General features: G+C 35.8%; 1 long non-coding RNA gene across 1 annotated transcript in view; it reads right to left on the minus strand.

Annotated features, from left to right (window-relative positions):
- Positions 1 to 4854: 4854 nt before the first annotated feature.
- LOC134758516 (uncharacterized) overlaps positions 4855 to 20473 on the minus strand; it is a 145139-nt gene continuing 129520 nt past the window's right edge. The window contains exons 2-4 of the long non-coding RNA XR_010133775.1: positions 10210 to 10272; positions 5742 to 5833; positions 4855 to 4931 (exon numbers count right to left, since the gene is read on the minus strand). This is a non-coding gene — a long non-coding RNA (uncharacterized lncRNA). The remainder of the gene's footprint in view (positions 4932 to 5741; positions 5834 to 10209; positions 10273 to 20473) is intronic.

Consider the following 20473-nt stretch of genomic DNA (forward strand, 5'->3'; position numbering starts at 1 on the left):
TTTACCATGTCCATCCAATAATGGTAGGGCTGGGAAAAAAGGAGAACTAGCTGGTCTTATATTGCCATTGCATAGTAAAAGACCCCGTATATAACATTTTCTCATTAATATTTATAATAATCTATAAGGTAGGTTTTATTTCCACTTTATCTGTGAAGAAATTAAGGCTAAAAAGTTTAAATAACACGTTCAACCCCACAGAATTAATAATATGAAAGGGTACCCTAGAACTTAAAATATAATAAAAATATATATATATATAAAAAGGGAGTAGATTCAAATCAGGTCTACCATATTACAAATTTTGGACTCTTTCCCACATCACTTTCACTGGAGATGAACTTCCTCTGTAATCATAGAAACTCACTGGTTTCATTCTCACATTTTTCCATTCATTTGAAATTATATTCCATATATCATCTTGTATTAGGTTAAATTAGATTATGTGGCAGTAAGACATTAACTCAGAATTGTCAATTATTTAATTAAACCAAGCCTTATTTTTTTTTTCATGAGGAATATGGTTATATATGGGAGTTGGGGTAGAAAACTGCTTCACATGACTCCTCAACAGCATCAGCTGATGGAAATTTCCACCACTGAAAATGTCACTAGTCACTATAGCATAGGAAGAGAGACTTGAGACACTTGGATCTGACATGTTCTTTATTGCATAATTAGTCACGTTACCCCTTCTTTTTTCATAGAGGCTCGGAATATAGAGCAGCATTTGGAATATTTTGATTATCATAATCTCAGCTATACTTCATTCTTGTGGAAATAAAAAAAAATCTCTCTACTCTTTTCTTCTCCATCTATAACACACTCACAATCTCCCATTGGGAGGACACAAAAGTCTTAGCCAGTCACTGTGTCACCTCAAAACCTAGGGTCACTGGTATGTACAATAGCCTCTACACCAAAGGTGGTTGAAATTTTTGGTATGAAAGTCTATTAATAAAATATAGCATAAAATTTCACTCTTCCAGTTTTGCACCCAATACAGGGTGCACAATAATCAGTGTCTGATGAAAGCTGGAGCCATGCATCAGTTATAGGTCCAAATCTGCAATACGACTGGGCACCCATCATATAGAACAGCAAGCCTAAGAGTAGAGGTGAATTTTATATTTGGTCTAGATTCTGCTTTGTAGGAGGAGTCCTCTTATTCATTGTTCTCCCTGGCACTGGGTTCACTGGTCTGGAAGGTTCATTGTTCATTGCCACATATCCTACAAAAGTGATCATTGGGGTAATCCACACCTTATCCATAGAAGATTGTGACCCAAGATGTTCTAGTCCAAGTTTATTATTTCTTTGTCACTGTCTCAAAAGTTTAGTAGACTTTATATTTATTTGCCTGTCATTTTTAAATGAAAGTAATTAGTACTGCCAGCCTCCCCCCATAACATACAGTTCTTTTGAAAAATTGGTCCAAGTTTGCTATTTGCCTTCTTGACACCAAAACTTTTGTCTGCAATTAATGGTGGGCACACAGAATAGAGACATAGAAAGAAATTTTTAATGTTACTTTTGCCCTGACATATTTAAGTAATCGATATGCTTTTCTGTGCATTATATCCTTAATTTGCTGTTTGTCATGTGGTACATTAATCCACTGAAGGATTTTTATCAACTGTTCTGAAGGTCATGCCATTAATCTAATTTTTTCTAAAGGCCAATATATTGTCATTCAAATTTATTTTTCAACATTACAAGTTCATACATTTTTGGAATTTTTCTATTCTCTTCCATTTTTACTTGCAAATGGTCAATTCTTTCATGAGTTTATCTCCTTCTTTGTAAAATCTCAAACTAAATGCAAAAAAAAAAGACCACAAATAAACACTACTATCATCTTGTTTTCCATTCCTTTCCCCCAGAGCTGTGGTTTATCAGGTATGTTATTTCCCATCTAACTTACTGTGGAGGACATTTTGCCAAATGTTTTGCCATTGCATGATGAGAATTGTTATTGCCTGTCTTTTTTATTAGTGTCATTGACCTCCATCATTTTAAATTTTTCTGTGGCCACATCATAGCATTGGTACTAATCTTATTATTAATTAGGACACGCTAGATATACTGCATTACAAATTAACCTCTAAATGTCAGTGCCTTAATGCAACAAGTGTTCATTTTCCAATCAACATGGGCTGGCCCAATGAATATGCTGCAGGCCCAACACAGTTTGGCATGGGACTTACTCCACATAGGGTCTCAGGAATCTACACTGAGCAGAGCTGCACCATCTGCAATTCAACGTGTCACTCATAGAGGGGAAGAGAAGCCCGGGAACTCATACTTCTATGCTTTAGCCTAAATGTAATGCATGTCACAAGCTTAGAATAAATTGTGAGACTCTGCCTAACTGCATGAGTACTAGAAAACATACAGAACATGTGGAATATTTGGTGAATATTTCTATTCCTGCCACATATGTCTTCTAAATATCCAGAGTCAGGCCTATTATTTGAAACCCCTACTTCTGAAATTTTAGCGTCCACAAGGAAAACTGTATCTGCAGAGACTCTTTTACACTACCACCCCTCAAATAGAACATTGTATCATGCAACCTGAAGAAAGTTTGTTTGAGATCCTATGTGTAGAATGGACTTGATTCCTCTTTCACTGAAAAATGCCTCAATAAAAATGAATGGTTTTGCCCATATTGTAACTGTAGTTTAGGTCCATTTGACTAAAGCTTGAGTCCATCTTCGGACATTTTGAAGAATTTCTTCCTTTTAAAGCTGCTATATTTACTGATATTTCCACCCCCTGGGAATCTGGTTCTCTTGTTTATTAGAGCTGCTAAAATGAAAGCTTGCCACCTGATTAATTTTAATAGTTTAGCCAGAAACCTGTGGATAATGTATATTGGCTGCCAAGCTTGAGATAAATTCTGTTGGCTCTGTTGCAAAGATTTTGGCAGAAATAAAGTCTGCCCTTTGCAAAAGAAGCACAGAGGAACTGGAGGGAATGCGATTTCAAAAGCAAGTATGAAGCAAAAGACTGTTTTGTCTTTCTTTGTGACTTCCCACTGCTGTGGGGATCTGATAAACCCATTCAGCAATTCTTTTTTAGACCTCGTATGTTTTATTTTAGTGTTATAGTTAAGGAAGAAATGTAAGCCTTTTGTGTATAGCTGGACCCAATTCAAAGTCAGAAAGACTTCAGAGGCAGCTTGGTGAGGCCAGCTGCAGGTTGTTGTGATTTTTAAAGTGATCTGGACAACTAAACAGCATCTTAAGGCATCAGGAGTTTACCACAGGAGATTCTTATTGAAAGATATCTCACTTTTGGGTGATTTATTCACATTCTACAGGGTTTTCATTTTGTTTTTTTTTTTTTTTTTCGTTTTTTTTTTCAATGGTGGTTCTTCCTCAAGATGTGCTAAATAATTTTCAGGACCCATTGCAAAATAAAAATGCTAAGCCCCTCATTCAAAAATCAATAAAAACTTGTCATTTGGTGTGTTGAAATATAAAGCCTTTTCCTTTCCTTTATTGTCTCTCTCTTGTGTTTCTTCATGATGTTCTATATTTGCTATTTAATTCTAAGTAAAGAAAAAATAAAATTTTAAATTATTAGATAGATCTTATCATCCATGTTTATATTATGCAAGTCCACTTTTAAATGCAGATATCAGAATATTAAGTTGTATGCTGAAGCACTGTAATTACACAATTCTTATTACATGGCTTATCCCCAGAGAGTCCCTGGAGCTAGTAGAAGAGAAAAACACAAGCCAGATTAAGGAAAGTTGGAAGGAGGAATAGAAGTTACTTCCAGGAATGAAGCAGGCCAGGAAAGCGTCCTTTAACACGGGGACACCCATGGAGTGAGCCAGACCCTCACATGTGCCTAGGGCTTTGCCAAATGACACAGGCCATGTGTGCACAAGCTCTGCTTAACAGCTGCCTGGACTACATACCATGCATTAGCCAGGACAGCATCTGAGGAGTCCAGACGGTGACTCCTCTTCCCACAGACCCACTTCCCCAGCCTGCTGTGCAATGGGCAATTACCAAGGATATTGCAACCTGAGCGTTGGATGCCCTTGGTCTCCACCTATTCACTGCTGAGTTGTCAGCCCAGGACAGGGATTGTCATCACTATGCTCTACTCTTGCCTCTGGATACCACAGGGCACTTGTGCCTATCCCTAATCTCCCATCTGCTATCAGGTTCCCACCTGTGGCAGAAAGTGGCAAGACCAGATTGGGAAAAGGGGGGCCAGGCAGGCTAGAGCACAGGATAAGAGGAGCAGGCAGCTGAGAATTCATCCTGGAGAGAGAGATGGAGGCAATACCATGTGAGCCAAGGCAAGCTCCAGGCTCAAGTGCCATTGTCCCATCAGATTTTGCTTACAAAACAAAATTCAAAGATAAATCTATTAAGATTATTAAGACAGTAACTGCAGTGCATTAAACTCTAATCACAGGAGCTTCTGAGTGTGAAACCCACTAGCCACGTAACCATGAAGCTGTCCCTGTCCCTCCTCCTTTGGAAGTGGTCTTCTTGCCATCATTTAGTAGTGCTGGAGTGGTGACCAGCCACTGAGCTTGTGCTATTGGGCATGTCAGGATTTAAAGACAAAAGTATTTGTTGACTAAATTGTCTTTTAAAAAATCTGCTACAGAAAGCAACACGTTTTATACATCTTAAGATAGTGGAAAAAATGTAATTTTCTTGCTCCTTTAAAATAGTAATATTTAAAAGATTACTTTTAAAAGATACTTTACTTCATGCTGCAATAAAAATTACGTCTGAAATCTTAGTGGCTTAACATCAAAAGGTTGATTTATTACTCATGATATATACTTACCAGGTGTGAGCAGGAGGCTCTGATCCCATTGCATTCAGGGATCCATGCTGGTGGAGGCCACGTTTTTTGTGGCTGTGCCTTCTGGGATGGGGCCTTTGAGGTCACTGTGGCAGGGAAAGAGAGGAATGAGGGTTGCGCGCCAGCATAGAGGGATTCGGTCCACAGAACTTCTGTTTATAGCAAATTAGCTAGAACTATTATCTATCAGTAAACTAGCTCCATCTAACTAAAAGAGTCCTAGAAAATATAGGGAAGCTTATAAATATTTGGTAAACAGAAATTGTCTGTGCTACGTATGGTTTGCAGAGCATTAAATGTCCTATAATTTCATTTTGGGGGTGATGGACTAATTCTGTTTATGGTGGGAGTTTGTTCTAGCTCTCTCTTTTTCTCTTTCAATCTCTCTCAATCTCTCTCAATTTCTTTCCTTCACAATGTGTGACTATGGAAAGGTCTCTTAACTATTCTGAACCAAAATTTCTTCACTGTGAAATAGAAGTAAAAATGTCTGGCTCACACAGGATTATTATTAAATAATAGAATGCCCATGAAAGCACTTTGTAAATCATAAAATGACATTCAAAAATAAAACATTACTGTGTATCAGACTGAAAGGAAACCAAAGAGATATATTTCTCTTTTTCTACGCTTCAAAACCCTCCAAATGACATTCGGTATACTATTTCTTCGATCTCAGAGGCAAATCCCATAATTTTCTATGTGAACACATACTCTGAACTGAGTATGAAAGAAGTTACTTCCTGCACAATCATTCTCGTCTCTACCATTAGATGGCCATGGAACCTAGAAAAGGTATTCAATATACCAGACCTCCATTCTTTCATTCATAATTTAAAGGTGGTAAATCAGGCTAGGGACAATCTAGTCTAATATTTTTGAGACTAGTCACTTACGTCCAAGATGTAACATGAGATGAGCCAAAGAAGTCTCTTCCCATAAGCTCTTCCTCCCACTGGTCCAGTGGCCACTAATGTGAGTCTCTCCTCTGCACACGAACACAGAGGCGATTGATATAGAGTAACTTATCTGAGAGTGAAAGAAACTATACCATTTTTAACAATTGATATCATTAATTTATTTATTCTAGCACACTTATTCAGAACTCTACATTTAGCTTTCTAATGAGAAAGTATTTTAGAAAGGGAAATCATTTGGTTATATCCATGTAACAAACAAAAAATAAGAAATGAAGTGGGTTAAGAATACTGAAACCTTAAGCAAAATCTGATGAAGAGTTAATATTTCCAGAATCTCTACAGATAACATACTTTCTTTTTTTTTCTTTTTTTTTTATTATACTTTAAGTTTTAGGGTACATGTGCACATTGTGCAGGTTAGTTACATATGTATACATGAGCCATGCTGGTGCGCTGCACCCACTAACTCGTCATCTAGCATTAGGTATATCTCCCAATGCTATCCCTCCCCCCTCCCCCCACCCCACAACAGTCCCCAGAGTGTGATGTTCCCCTTCCTGTGTCCATGTGATCTCATTGTTCAATTCCCACCTATGAGTGAGAATATGCGGTGTTTGGTTTTTTGTTCTTGTGATAGTTTACTGAGAATGATGATTTCCAGTTTCATCCATGTCCCTACAAAGGACATGAACTCATCATTTTTTATGGCTGCATAGTATTCCATGGTGTATATGTGCCACATTTTCTTAATCCGTTCTATCATTGTTGGGTTGGTTCCAAGTCTTTGCTATTGTGAATAATGCTGCAATAAACATACGTGTGCATGTGTCTTTATAGCAGCATGATTCATAGTCCTTTGGGTATATACCCAGTAATGGGATTGCTGGGTCAAATGGTATTTCCAGTTCTAGATCCCTGAGGAATCGCCACACTGACTTCCACAATGGTTGAACTAGTTTACAGTCCCACCAACAATGTAAAAGTGTTCCTATTTCTCCACATCCTCTCCAGCACCTGTTGTTTCCTGACTTTTTAATGATTGCCATTCTAACTGGTGTGAGATGGTATCTCATTGTGGTTTTGATTTGCATTTCTCTGATGGCCAGTGATGGTGAGCATTTTTTCATGTGTTTTTTGGCTGCATAAATGTCTTCTTTTGAGAAGTGTCTGTTCATGTCCTTTGCCCACTTTTTGATGGGGTTGTTTGCTTTTTTCTTGTAAATTTGTTTGAGTTCATTGTATATTCTGGATATTAGCCCTTTGTCAGATGAGTAGGTTGCGAAAATTTTCTCCCATTTTGTGGGTTGCCTGTTCACTCTGATGGTAGTTTCTTTTGCTGTGCAGAAGCTCTTTAGTTTAATTAGATCCCATTTGTCAATTTTGGCTTTTGTTGCCATTGCTTTTGGTGTTTTAGACATGAAGTCCTTGCCCGTGCCTATGTCCTGAATGGTAATGCCTAGGTTTTCTTCTAGGGTTTTTATGATTTTAGGTCTAACGTTTAAGTCTTTAATCCATCTTGAATTGATTTTTGTATAAGGTGTAAGGAAGGGATCCAGTTTCAGCTTTCTACATATGGCTAGCCAGTTTTCCCAGCACCATTTATTAAATAGGGAATCCTTTCCCCGTTGCTTGTTTTTCTCAGGTTTGTCAAAGATCAGATAGTTGTAGATAAGCGGCGTTATTTCTGAGTGCTCTGTTCTGTTCCATTGATCTATATCTCTGTTTTGGTACCAGTACCATGCTGTTTTGCTTACTGTAGCCTTGTAGTATAGTTTGAAGTCAGGTAGCGTGATGCCTCCAGCTTTGTTCTTTTGGCTTAGGATTGACTTGGCGATGATGGCTCTTTTTTGGTTCCATATGAACTTTAAAGTAGTTTTTTCCAATTCTGTGAAGAAAGTCATTGGTAGCTTGATGGGGATGGCATTGAATCTGTAAATTACCTTGGGCAGTATGGCCATTTTCACAATATTGATTCTTCCTACCCATGAGCATGGAATGTTCTTCCATTTGTTTGTATCCTCTTTTATTTCCTTGAGCAGTGGTTTGTAGTTCTCCTTGAAGAGGTCCTTCACATCCCTTGTAAGTTGGATTCCTAGGTATTTTATTCTCTTTGAAGCAATTGTGAATGGGAGTTCACTCATGATTTGGCTCTCCGTTTGTCTGTTGTTGGTGTATAAGAATGCTTGTGATTTTTGTACATTGATTTTGTATCCTGAGACTTTGCTGAAGTTGCTTATCAGCTTAAGGAGATTTTGGGCTGAGACAATGGGGTTTTCTAGATATACAATCATGTCGTCTGCAAACAGGGACAATTTAACTTCCTCTTTTCCTAATTGAATACCCTTTATTTCCTTCTCCTGCCTAATTGCCCTGGCCAGAACTTCCAACCCTATGTTGAATAGGAGTGGTGAGAGAGGGCATCCCTGTCTTGTGCCAGTTTTCAAAGGGAATGCTTCCAGTTTTTGCCCATTCAGTGTGATATTGGCTGTGTGTTTGTCATAGATAGCTCTTATTATTTTGAAATACGTCCCATCAATACCTAATTTATTGAGAGTTTTTAGCATGAAGGGTTGTTGAATTTTGTCAAAGGCTTTTTCTGCATCTATTGAGATAATCACGTGTAAAGTGTTTCATGTAACCAAAGATGGTGTATAAGAATTTTTAGAAATGCTATGTTAAAATTATGCCATCTACTTATAGACCTGCTGAATTACCAGACCGGTATTACCCAGGAAAATGCTCATGCATTTTTGTCATGTTCAATTTCACATTTGAAAAAATGGGCAAACATGTGGCTTTAATAACAAGGAAAACAGCTTGTTCTTGCTATATCAGTCTAATACATTGATCACCCAGAGAGTTTTTAAGTATATAAATTGTTTAAGTGAATATCAAATGATATGGTCACAGGCAGACTTATAGAAAGTAACAGAAGAGTATCACACAAAAGCAATAGACTTTCTGGGTGGGGAGAGTGGAGTAAAACAAAAATAACCTTTCCACATATATATATATATATTTTAATAAAGAAAGCTCAGCACACCAAGGAAATTCTGAAAAATTCTTTTCCCTAGAAAAACCAACTTCAAATAAAAAAACTTATCATTTGTACTTAAAGTCAAGTGATAGAATTTTGCTCTAACCAATATGACTATATTTTACAAAACTTGGAGGAAATATGAACTTAAAACTCTACACTACAAAGATTTGCAGGAAGTAGAGTACTTTAAAAGATATTCTGCTAGTGACATCCCAAAATAGTTACACAATGGTCGCAAACAAAATAGTACAACACAACAGAGCATGGAGTATAATCAGTTTTTATGGTGGCAACAAAATGTTCAAATCACTGCTTTCAAGCAGTACCAGGTATAAAGCAAGAAATTTAATATATAATTTTAGATGTCTGTATACATTAACAACAGTAGAAATAAAAGGCAACAAACATCAACATTGTGCCATTTTGCCAACATTGTATAAGGTACTTTATACACACTCCTCATTTCATTCTAACAATAATCTGTAATATAATTATATCTTTAGCATATTTGTCAAGACAAGGCATTAAATGCTTGCTCACAATCACACAGCTAATTAATTCTTGATGCAATATTCAAAGACAAGTCTTTCAAAATTTTGTCATGGTTTCCCTATTATCTCTCTAGGATACTTCTCTACTAAAAATTAATCATTTTAACATTTCTGATATGATCTTTGTACTTTGAGCAGACATAATTTAATGCAGATGTATCATTTTCTGTTCTGCACCTTTCACTTCAAGACTACATAAATTATTTAATTTATTTCTATTTAGCCTTCAAAGTCAATTTTGGGTCATGTTCCCTTGAGTAGCTGCATCATATAACATACTTAACTATTCTTACACAGATGAATAACCAATAGTTTCCCATTTTCTAAAATTATAGGTGACTATAGTATGAGCAAATTTGTGCATATAGTTTTAATTTTCTCTTGCATTAGTCTTCTGTGATTCCTTCCCAGAAGTGGAAATAATGGCCCAGATAATTTTTAATAATCAAATGGCATAAATACATACTAGATTACAGGAAAGTAACAAAATAATAAAGTAATAGTTGTGATATTTACTGTTTATTATTGTTGCTTTGTTTTGACTTCTCCCAGTCAAGTAGCCTGATTAGATCGCCTTTGGGTATTAGAGACACGGAGAGAGAAGTGAATTAGACTGTATTAGTTATCAATTATTAGGTAACCAATTACCCCAAAACTTAATAACTTAAAACAGCAGCTATATTATCTCACAATTCCTGTTGGTCAGGAATACAATTATAGCTTAGCTGTATTCTTGGCTCAGGGTTCCTCACAGGCTGAATGATGGTGCCAGCTAGGACTGAAGTCTTCCCAAGGCTCAACTGGGGATGGATCTGTTTCCACACTCATGCATGTAGTTGTTGGCAGAACCCACCTACTCCCTGGCTGTTGGTCTGGAGGCCTCAGTTTTTACAGCAGCTCGTATCACAGCAGCTTGCTTCATCAGAGTGAGTAAATGAGACAAGACAGAGAGATCAAAGCAAAAGTCAGTCTTTTATAACCTAACCTCAGTATGACATCCCATCCCATTTGCTATCTTTAGAGCAATTCTATCCTATTTTATTCTTTTGAAACTAGTCACTAGGTTCAGCCCAAACTCGACAGGAGGGGAATATACAGGATTGTGAATACTATATGGCTGAAATCCTGGGGAGCGTTTTAGAAGCTACTCAATCACACAAACTCTAGTCTACCTTTTTATTCTTCATAAAAGAGCTTGAAGATATGCTTCGCCCCCCACCCCCACCGTTCTGTCATCATGTTTCTATAGTCCTTGACACAAGCCCAGCCATTATAATTCTCTCTTAACTGGTATCTGTTGCTGTTTTCTGTCATCTCTTATCACTTTTTCCATATTTACCATGATCAGAGGAATCTTCTCCAAACTATGGATTTATTACTTTATTCTATTCAAAATTATAATATGTAAAGAGATATTCTAAGTATATTTCAAAACAGTTATTACATACTGAAGAATTTTCCATATCAATTTTCTTAGCAATTATTTTTTTCTGTGTTAATGTGTAATTCAGCTAAGATCTTTATAAAATTATCTTAATTTCATTTTGAGTATAACAAGAATTAATAAGGTTTTACTAAATCTACAAAAGAGGCTCATGCTTATACTAAGATGTCTAGCCTAATTGTCTATTCTTTCTTTTATTTCTATCTTTTTTTAAAACCTGGAAAGAGGAAAGAAAAAACTACATATTCGGCACAAATTATTTTCATCTTGTCTACAGGTTAGAAAATGCTGAGCTCACTCCTTTTTGCTAAATGATATGATTGAAAGTATAAACCTTGAAACCAATTAGAAGTTTATGTCTCACTTCAAGCAAAATCTTCTCATTTCTACCATGCTGATCCTTATTCTCGGTATTCATTATCAGTCCTCTGTGGATCTCTTTATTATGTTTGTCCAAATATGTATGTTTCTCTACATTCATCTGGGAATTAATTTTAGGCAGGGATTTTCAGCAAGAAGAATTATCAGCATGATATTGGAATTAAAAAATATTTGTTGAGCAAATATTCAGTGAATGAGCAAATGAACAAATTTGACATTCATTCTAAATACCTTCTGCTTTGGAAACCAGGACTGTGATGCTTACAAAAAATTATTTGGCATCTCACAAAGCCCCATTGGTCTAATATCAAAAGAAATAATGACTGAAAACACCTATTGCAAAAGAACCAGGTATTAGCATTAAGAGTCAGAAGCCAGCTCACTAGAAGCCAACTCACAAGTCAAACAGATAAACTTCTGTCGAAAGAAAGTGCATCCTACAGAAATAGATCAAGTAATGCATTTTTCAAGAATTGGTTCTGAGCAGTACTTTAATTTTCCAGAGGAATAGATGCTACAAATTTTATTTATTCAGGTACCTACTGCGATCTATACCTCTGGCCCTAGAATAAAAATAGAGTGTGTCCATCTGCGTCAAAGACACAGAGCTTGCTATCTGGAGGGCTAGGAAGGGACTAGAACATTCCAACCCAGGCCTCCAGGATACAGGAAATAACTTCACAATTTCTTTTTTTTTAATTTAATTTTATTATTATTATACTTTAAGTTTTAGGGTACATGTACACAATGTGCAGGTTTGTTACATATGTATACATGTGCCATGTTGGTGGGCTGCACCCATTAACTCATCATTTAGCATTAGGTATATCTCCTAATGCTATCCCTCACAATTTCTAAAGAGGACAGACTTAAGGGAAGCTTTGAAAGTAGGATGTTTCTGATGTTTTTGGAAGTTCCCTAAATCTTTTGACATTAGCATTTCCTAAGAGTGCTGCGATAGTCATATTTCCATTTCGGGTTGTACTCTACCCTTCATTTTGAGTGAATTGGGGTATGGAACACATATCTTGGATAAAAACCCATGAAGCCTAATATATTCACATTTGAAACAACATCCAAAAAGAAAAATCAAGATTTTCACTGCATCTTAGTAATTCAGAAAAAGGAAGTCAGGGAGGTAAGATAATTTATCTCCCTTATGTAACCTTGCCATTCACAACATCATAATGTGTAGAGCACACTTTGGAGAAACTGAAAACAAAATACTGGGCTCAAAAAATGTTGGCATAATGTCACTGTGTCAAAACCAAACCAAACAAACAAAAAGACACAATTCAATTCACATTTTGTTACATTCTATAAAAGGAGGGGTTTTCCAGTGTTAATCAATTTTAGTATATTGGAAAGTCAACATTAGCATGTCTGTAACAATTGTGTATTTTTTTCATTCAAATAAGTCTTTGATCATGCTTCTGTGGTATTATGTTAATTTTAACTCCGTTAGCATCTCTGAAAGACCATGTTGGTGCTGCAATATGCATCCTCTCAATTCAGATCCACGGAGCTCTAACTTCTTCTCATTGCAACCCCTTCACTCAACATACATTTCGTAGAACAGCAGATACATAAATGTTGATTAAGTTAATTAAACGTGAGCTAATTAAGAGTCAAAAGATAAATTTAAGCAGAATCCTCTTTAGTAACATATTCCAAATTATCAAAAGGTGGAATTTTTGTTTGTTACATCCACAGAAAAAATGTTTAAAAAGGATATTACCTAGCAATCTTCCTTATAATTATTCTCAGTCTGCTGTTATACCAACATTATTACAACTAACTTACATTATTTGCATAATTATCACTCTATAGAGTGTGTTAATAGCTTAGGTATAACTTCGACATATACATCTCATTTCATCATGTTAATACTATTCACATAGAGATTAACAGAAAATAGGCTGGGAATGGTGAATCACACCTGTAATCCCAGCGCTTTAGGAGGCTGAGGCAGGTGGATTATTTGAGGTCAGAAGTCTGACACCAGCCTGGCCAACTTGGCACAACCCTGTCTCTACTGAAAATACAAAAATTAGCCAGGCGAGGTGGCAGGCACCTGTAATCCCAGCTACTTGAAAGGCTAAGGCAGGAGAATTGCTTTAACCCAGGAGGCAGATGTTGCAGTGAGCTGAGATTGTGCCACTGCAGTCCAGCCTGGGCAACAGAGGAAGACTGTCTCAGAAAAAAAAAAAAAAAGATTAACAGAAAATATACTTAAATATCTCCCCAAATGCTCTTTGTTTGGGATATATAAATACAGACATATTTAAAACTACCACCAACCTTTCTAACTACCTCTTAGAGATGCTATTTGTGTTAAATCTGAAACAGTCAAAGGAATGTGAGAAATAAGCCTTTCTAAAGACATGTAATATTTTTGTTATCTCCTAGAAATGAATTTAAAATTAAAGTAGAAAACCAACCATAATTCTAGAATTCTGAAAAACAGAAGAGTAGAGCACCTTCTCATGATAACATAAAAATTATAAATTAACAACAAATGAATAGCTAGCAGCCTGATGGGAAAATTAATAAATATATATTTAAAAATATAAAAACTACCATTGGAATGTATGACGATAGTAACACAAAGAAATCAAAGAGTGCAGAATGAAGACATACTGGTTTAATTCTTGCACTTTAAATGGAGTGGTATAATGTTTATTGTAAACTGTAGAACCACAATAAAACAAAACACTCAAAGAGTTATTAGTAGTAAGCCAATGGTGGATAAAAAGTGAAATCAAAAGCAGGGAAAAAGCAAAAAAGAAAAAAAAGTGTTGAAAGAAAATATATAAAGTAAACTGTATGGTGCTAGATTCAAATTCAGCCATAACAATAATTACTTTAAATGTAAACAGTCTAAGCACTCGAATTTAAAGTCAAGAGTTGTCACATTGGATTAAAAAAAATAAAGACCTGAAAGGATATAAACTCATGTTAGAAAAAATATATACAATATACATATTATATATATTATATATATTTATGCATACACACTTTATACACACAATCTGTGTATTTGTGTGTAGAAAGTAAAAGGATCGAAAAACAGCTACTATTTTAAACACTAATTAAAAGAAAGCTTGAGGGCATACGTTAACTCTAGACAATCAGATATTAGAACAAGGAACTATAATCTAGGATAAAGAAGAATACTTCCTAATAATAAAGGGATCAGTTCATCAAGGTGATATAAAAACTCCAAATGTGGCTGGGCGCAGTGGCTCACACCTGTAATCCCAGCACTTTGGGATGCCGAGGTGGCCAGATCACTTGAGGTCAGGAGTTCAAGGCTAGCCTGGCCATATGGGGAAACTCCATCTCTACTAAAAATACAAAAAGTAGCTGGTCATGATGGCACACACCTGTATTCTCAGCTACTCGGGAGGCTGGGGCAGGAGAATAGCTTGAACCTGGGAGGCGGAGGTTGCAGTGAGCCAAGATCGCGCCATTGCACTCTAGCCTGGGAGTTGCAGTTAGACTCCGTCTCCAAAAAGAAATAAAAACAAAAATAAAAATAAAAAAACTCCGAATGTGTATGCAGTCAATGGTAGAAGTACAAACTACACAAAATACATTTGTTAAGAAAATAGAAAGTAGATTTAGAAAAAGTTGCAATTTTAGTTGGATATTTCAACACTCTTCTCTGAAAAATTAAAGGGGTTTTGTAGAAAAAAATAGCATTTTTAAAGAAAGTTCAGAGAAAATCAGTAAAGATACAGAATAACTGAACAATTCTGTCAAACAATTTGACCTATTTGATATTTTAGAACGCTCCATTTAACTATAGCAGAATGTACCTTCTTTTAAAGCATATACAGAACACTTGCAAAGATAACCATTTTTGTCATAAAAAGTTTAAATAAATATAAAAGAATTCAAATCATATAAATATGTTCTTTGACTACATCAAACTAAACTGAAACTCAATAACAGTATAGTAAATAATATCAGAATAATCCTCCAAATATTTGCAAATTAAACAAAATATTTTTAAACAACTTAAGGATAACGTAAGAAAATTCAGTGGAAACTAGAAGATATTTTGAATCCAATGAAAATGAAAATGAAACATATCAAAATCTGTGGAATTTACCTGAAGCAGTGTTTAAAGAAAAATATATAGCATTAAATGTATATTAGAAAAAATAAGTAAGATTTCAAACAAAAGACCTCAAATTCTGTCCTAAGAATCCAAGGAAAGATGATCAAATTATCCTAAAGACATGAAGAAAGAAAGGAATCATAAAGATTTAAAAATTAATGAAATGGGGAATCAAACAGCAATGGAAAAAATCAATGAAGCTAAAAGCTGCTTCTCTGAATAAAAGTCAATATATTCATTATCTTCTAGCAAGAATGACAAAGAAAAAAATGGGACACAACATTATCAGTAATAAAAAAGATATTACTACAATGGACATTAAAATGTGATAAGGAAACATCAAATAAACATCTTAATGCCAAGAAATTTGAATACAGAAAAAAAGAACATATTCCTTCAAAGACACAAACTAACTCTAGGAAAAAAAAATGCACTAGTTAAATAACCGTACATCTATTAAAGAATTTAAATCTACAGTTAAAAATCTTTCACTGGTTAATTCTACTAAATATTTAAGTAGGAAATAATGCTGATTCTTCACAATCTTTTCCAGAAAAGTGAAAAATTAACACTTCCCAACTTATTTTATGAAGCCAGGATTATTCTGCTTTCAAAATGAGCAAAGCTTTTACAGCAACTCATGTATCACTGTAAACCACATGCTGCATCCCACTTCACTGTGACTTAACACTGTGTTCATCCACTATCAGGCTGCTAATAAAGACATACCCTAGACTGGGTAATTTATAAAGGAAAGAGGTTTGACTCACAGTTCAGCATAACTGGGGAGGCCTCAGGAAACTTACAATCATGGCAGAAGGGGAAGAAAACATGTCCTTCTTCACATGTTGGCAACAAGGAGAAGTGAAGAACAAAGTGGGGGGCAAAACCCCTCTTAAAACCTTTAGTTCTCCTGACAACTCACTATCACGAGAACAGCATGGAAGTAGTAACTGACCCCATGATTCAATTACCTACCACTGGGCCCTCCCATGACACGTGGGGATCATGGGAACTACAGTTTATGATGAGATTTGGGTGGGGACACAGCCAAACATATCACACAGTATCCTGGTATAACTCTACCACTGCATTTATCAAATATAATTGTATGTTTACTTGCACGTCTCACTAAACTAAAATCAACTTTAAAATAGGCACTATTTATCAGATTCCTCAGCATCTAACACATAATGCATGTTTAAATTAACAAATAAGTGTTGGCCTGGCGCAGTGGCTCACACCTGTAATCCCAGGACTTTGGGAGGCCGAGGTGGGCGGACCATGAGGTCAGGAGTTCGAGACCAGCCTGTCCAATATGGTGAAACCCTGTCTGTACTAAAAATTCAAAAACTAGCCAGGTGTGGTGGCACGCGCCTGTAGTCCAAGCTACTCGGGAGGCTGAGACAGGAGAATCGCTTGAACCTGGGAGGTGGAGGTTGCAGTGAGCTGAGATCATGCCACTGCACTCCAGCCTGGGCAACAGAGCAAGACTCGTCCCAAACAAACAAACAAACAACAACAACAAAAAATCACAAATAAGTGGATCAAGGGTATGTTAGTTTTCTGAGGAAGGAAATTTACTTTCACTTACTCTTTATACCATGTTATCTTCACCATTGATCTGCTACCTTTTTCAAAACTCCACTGAATTTCTCTCTAGTTTCCTAATTAGTTGAGTGTTCAGATGAATTAATATTTACATTTTTCAATCAGAGCTCACTGCCTGTCAATAAATGCTTTGTTTTCTATTGTTTTTCAAATCCAGCAAAATATCTCTCTTCCCTGAGAAGGAAAGATATTTGTACTTACAGTACCATGGGCAACAACTTTGTTATTTTGTTGCACAGCTTCCTTTACCTACATAAAGATCCTTTTAGAGCAAATAAAGGTCAAATTCATTTTCTCCTTGCTCTCACTATGGCCCTCTAAGTATAGATTCAAGTCTATTAAAATAGATCTTCTGTTTTGTTGCTCTTGTGCTGTGATTCAAAATGTGCCAGCTATTAATTTCAAAAGCACTGGGAAAACACAAGAGACTTCCTAACTCTCCTTTTTGTCCCGGCAAGATTCTTATAAGTGAGCTTGCTTTGCACAGTGCAGGCCAACTGTCTTACTTGGAGTTGAATACTTCATTACAGAAAGATTCGAGTTCCCCAAAATGACACTAGGATGGAAAATAATTTAAATGGAAAATCCCCATAGCTATTTTAATGTAAGGGAGTGCCAAGTGTATGTCAAAAAAAAAGTGGGCTGCTGGCTAACAGATAACAAGTACAATATGTAAATAGGCAGAGAATAAAGGAATAGTTACTAAGACTTGAAATATCAGATTCAAGTTGTTTTTATCTCTTCTCTCTCAAAGACAAAATATCTACTTCCTATTATTGCCCTAGAAAATTAAGTAGTGTTTTGTATCTGTCCTTAGTTTTCATATGTGACCTATTTTCTAATGCTTCAGCATTAATTCTATAATCATTCAGCCCCTGTTCTATGCTAGATACCCTGCCATACATAGGCACACATATACAAAAATCACATTTTCTGCCAAGACCTTGATACAAGTCTTGGTTTTGATCTATAACAAGAGCATCGCTACCTCATTACGAGTAAGAAAAATATCATGGTAATGCCACAACCATTTCTAAAATGGTGGAAAGAAATATAAAAAGCACAAAAATAGGAAATAAGAAATAGGGCCTTAACAGTAATTTGCAATAAAAATAACCATGGGATTATAGGAATGCCTTGTTTTAGAGTGGTCATTGTAATAGTAAAAATGATAGTATCATGAAGGTAAAAGTAATGGTGGCAACAGCAGAGATAGTAAGTTCATACACATCCTAAGCAATTACAAGGTAACAAGTCTTGTGACTATGGTTTTATGTAAATCAGCACATTTAATTTTTATAACAACACCATCAGACGTATGCTACTATTATCTCCATTTTACAGATGCGGGTGCAAAGTGGAAGAGAGGTTTGAGAAGTTTCCCATGGTTTCACAGCTAGCACCTAGTCAAATTGAGACTGAGAATCCGAGTCTGAGGTTTCCAAAGCCTATCTAAATGGTGTGTAGAGACAGGCAGAACTGGTTACACTTAGTCTTTTTTACTTGCTACTGAATAAACGGAAGCAACTTCAGGGCTTAGAAATGTTTTTCTAGAAAGAGCCAGATAATGCATATTTTAGGCTTTGTGGACCATATGGGCTTTGTCACAAGCACTCATTTCTGCCATTATAGAGTGAAACCAGCCATAGACAACAGAACAATTTTATTTCCCAAAACAGCCTGACCCTTGACTTACAAGGGTTATTTATTCTGAACTTCAGATATTTTTGTCATTAAAATAACATGATTCTACATTTCTGGATTGTTGTAATTATTTTAAATATACATGTAAAGAATGTAGTGTGACAAATATTACATGCTCAATACATGATAACTTAAGCTTTCATTGATATTTTATTAATTTCTCTTCTTTTTAAGCTGAAAAATAATCTCTGTATTTTTGCCTTTCAATAAAAAGTTTATCGAAAAACAATGGAAATACCCTCTTTACGTATAAAGCCGAATGTGTGTATGTGAGTATGCATGTGTGCAAAATATGCTGCTATGGGGGGATAAATCAATTCAAATTTTTAGAAAACTTCTCATTCATATAATCTGCAGTTGCTAAAAATGCCAAAATCAGAAAAACACAGACTCTAATCTTACCAAGCTAAACCCTAGTAGGGAAAATGACTTGTGTATAAATACCTATCCAAAATTGTAGAATTTATTTTCTTTTAATACCACTGTAATAGTTATAAGTTGTATTATAAGAAGGGATTTTTTTTTTTTTGTCTGAGTCTCTTATTATTAGCTTGTGATCTCCTTGATGACTGGGATGGCCTGCCTCAGAGTTCAGTATGGAAACTTACTCATAGCATTAAGTGTTTATGTGGAAATGAATAAACAATGTTAGAGAAAGCAGTAAGTCATGTAAGATGGTAAGATAAAAAGTCTCTGATTAGAATGATGCAAGAGAATGTAAATCATCCACCAAATTTTGTTAAATATATGTTCCATGTAGGAGGTGGTTTATAACACAGGTTAAGAACAAGGGAATTTGAGTGAATTTGGCTTGCAGAGCAGCGTTCTAAATATAACCTGGGCTAAACCATTTAAACTCTTTCTTCTTACTTTCTTCTATCATAGAGAAAACTATATGCATTTCACAGAATTGCTGGAAGGGTTGATAAAAAATTATATATTTTTTAACTTTCTAATTTTTTTAAATATTTATTTATTTATTTATTTATTTATTTATTTATTTATTTGTTTTGAGATAGAATCTTGCTTTGTCACCCAGGCTGGAGTAAAGTGGCACTGTCTCAGCTCACTGCAAACTCCGCCTTTCGGGTTCAAGCGATTCTCCTCCCTCCGCCTCCCGAGTAGCTGGAACTACAGGTGCCCACCACCACACCCAGCTAATTTTTGTATTTTTAGCATTTTTGTCCTTTTAGTACAGATAGTGTTTCGCCATGTTCACCAGGCTGGTCTCAAAACTCCTGACCTCATGCAATCCACTTTGCCTCAGCCTCCCAAAGTGCTGGCATTACAGGCATGAGTCACCACACCTGGACAGAAAATTATATAATTTTTTAATTATTTTTTATTTGAATAGTTATAGTGGTCCAAGAGGTTTTTGGTTACATGAATTGCATAGTGAAGTCTGGGCTTTCGCCCAAATAGTGTGTATTATACCCAATAGGTGATTTTTTTCACCCCTCACCTCCTCCCTACATCCCCTCTTTTGGTTTTCCATCTCTGAGTTACTTCATTTAGGATAACCGCCTCTAGTTCCATCCAAGTTGCTGCAAAAGACATGATTTCATTCTTTTTTATGGCTTAGTATTCCATGATGTATGTGTGTGTGTCTGTGTTTGTGTACATATGCATATGTATACATATATACACACCACATTTTCTTTATCTACTCATCAGTAGATGGGCATTTAGGTTGATTTCATGTCTTGGCAATTTTGAATTGTGCTGTGATAAACATAGGTGTGCAGGCGTCTTTTTGATATAATGACTTCTTTATAGATATCCTTTGGGTAGATATCCACTAGTGGTATTGCTGGATCGAATTGTAGATATACTTTTGGTTGGGAAATCTCC

Source organism: Gorilla gorilla, chromosome 4 (assembly GCF_029281585.2).
Source record: "Gorilla gorilla gorilla isolate KB3781 chromosome 4, NHGRI_mGorGor1-v2.1_pri, whole genome shotgun sequence".
NCBI lineage: Eukaryota > Metazoa > Chordata > Mammalia > Primates > Hominidae > Gorilla > Gorilla gorilla.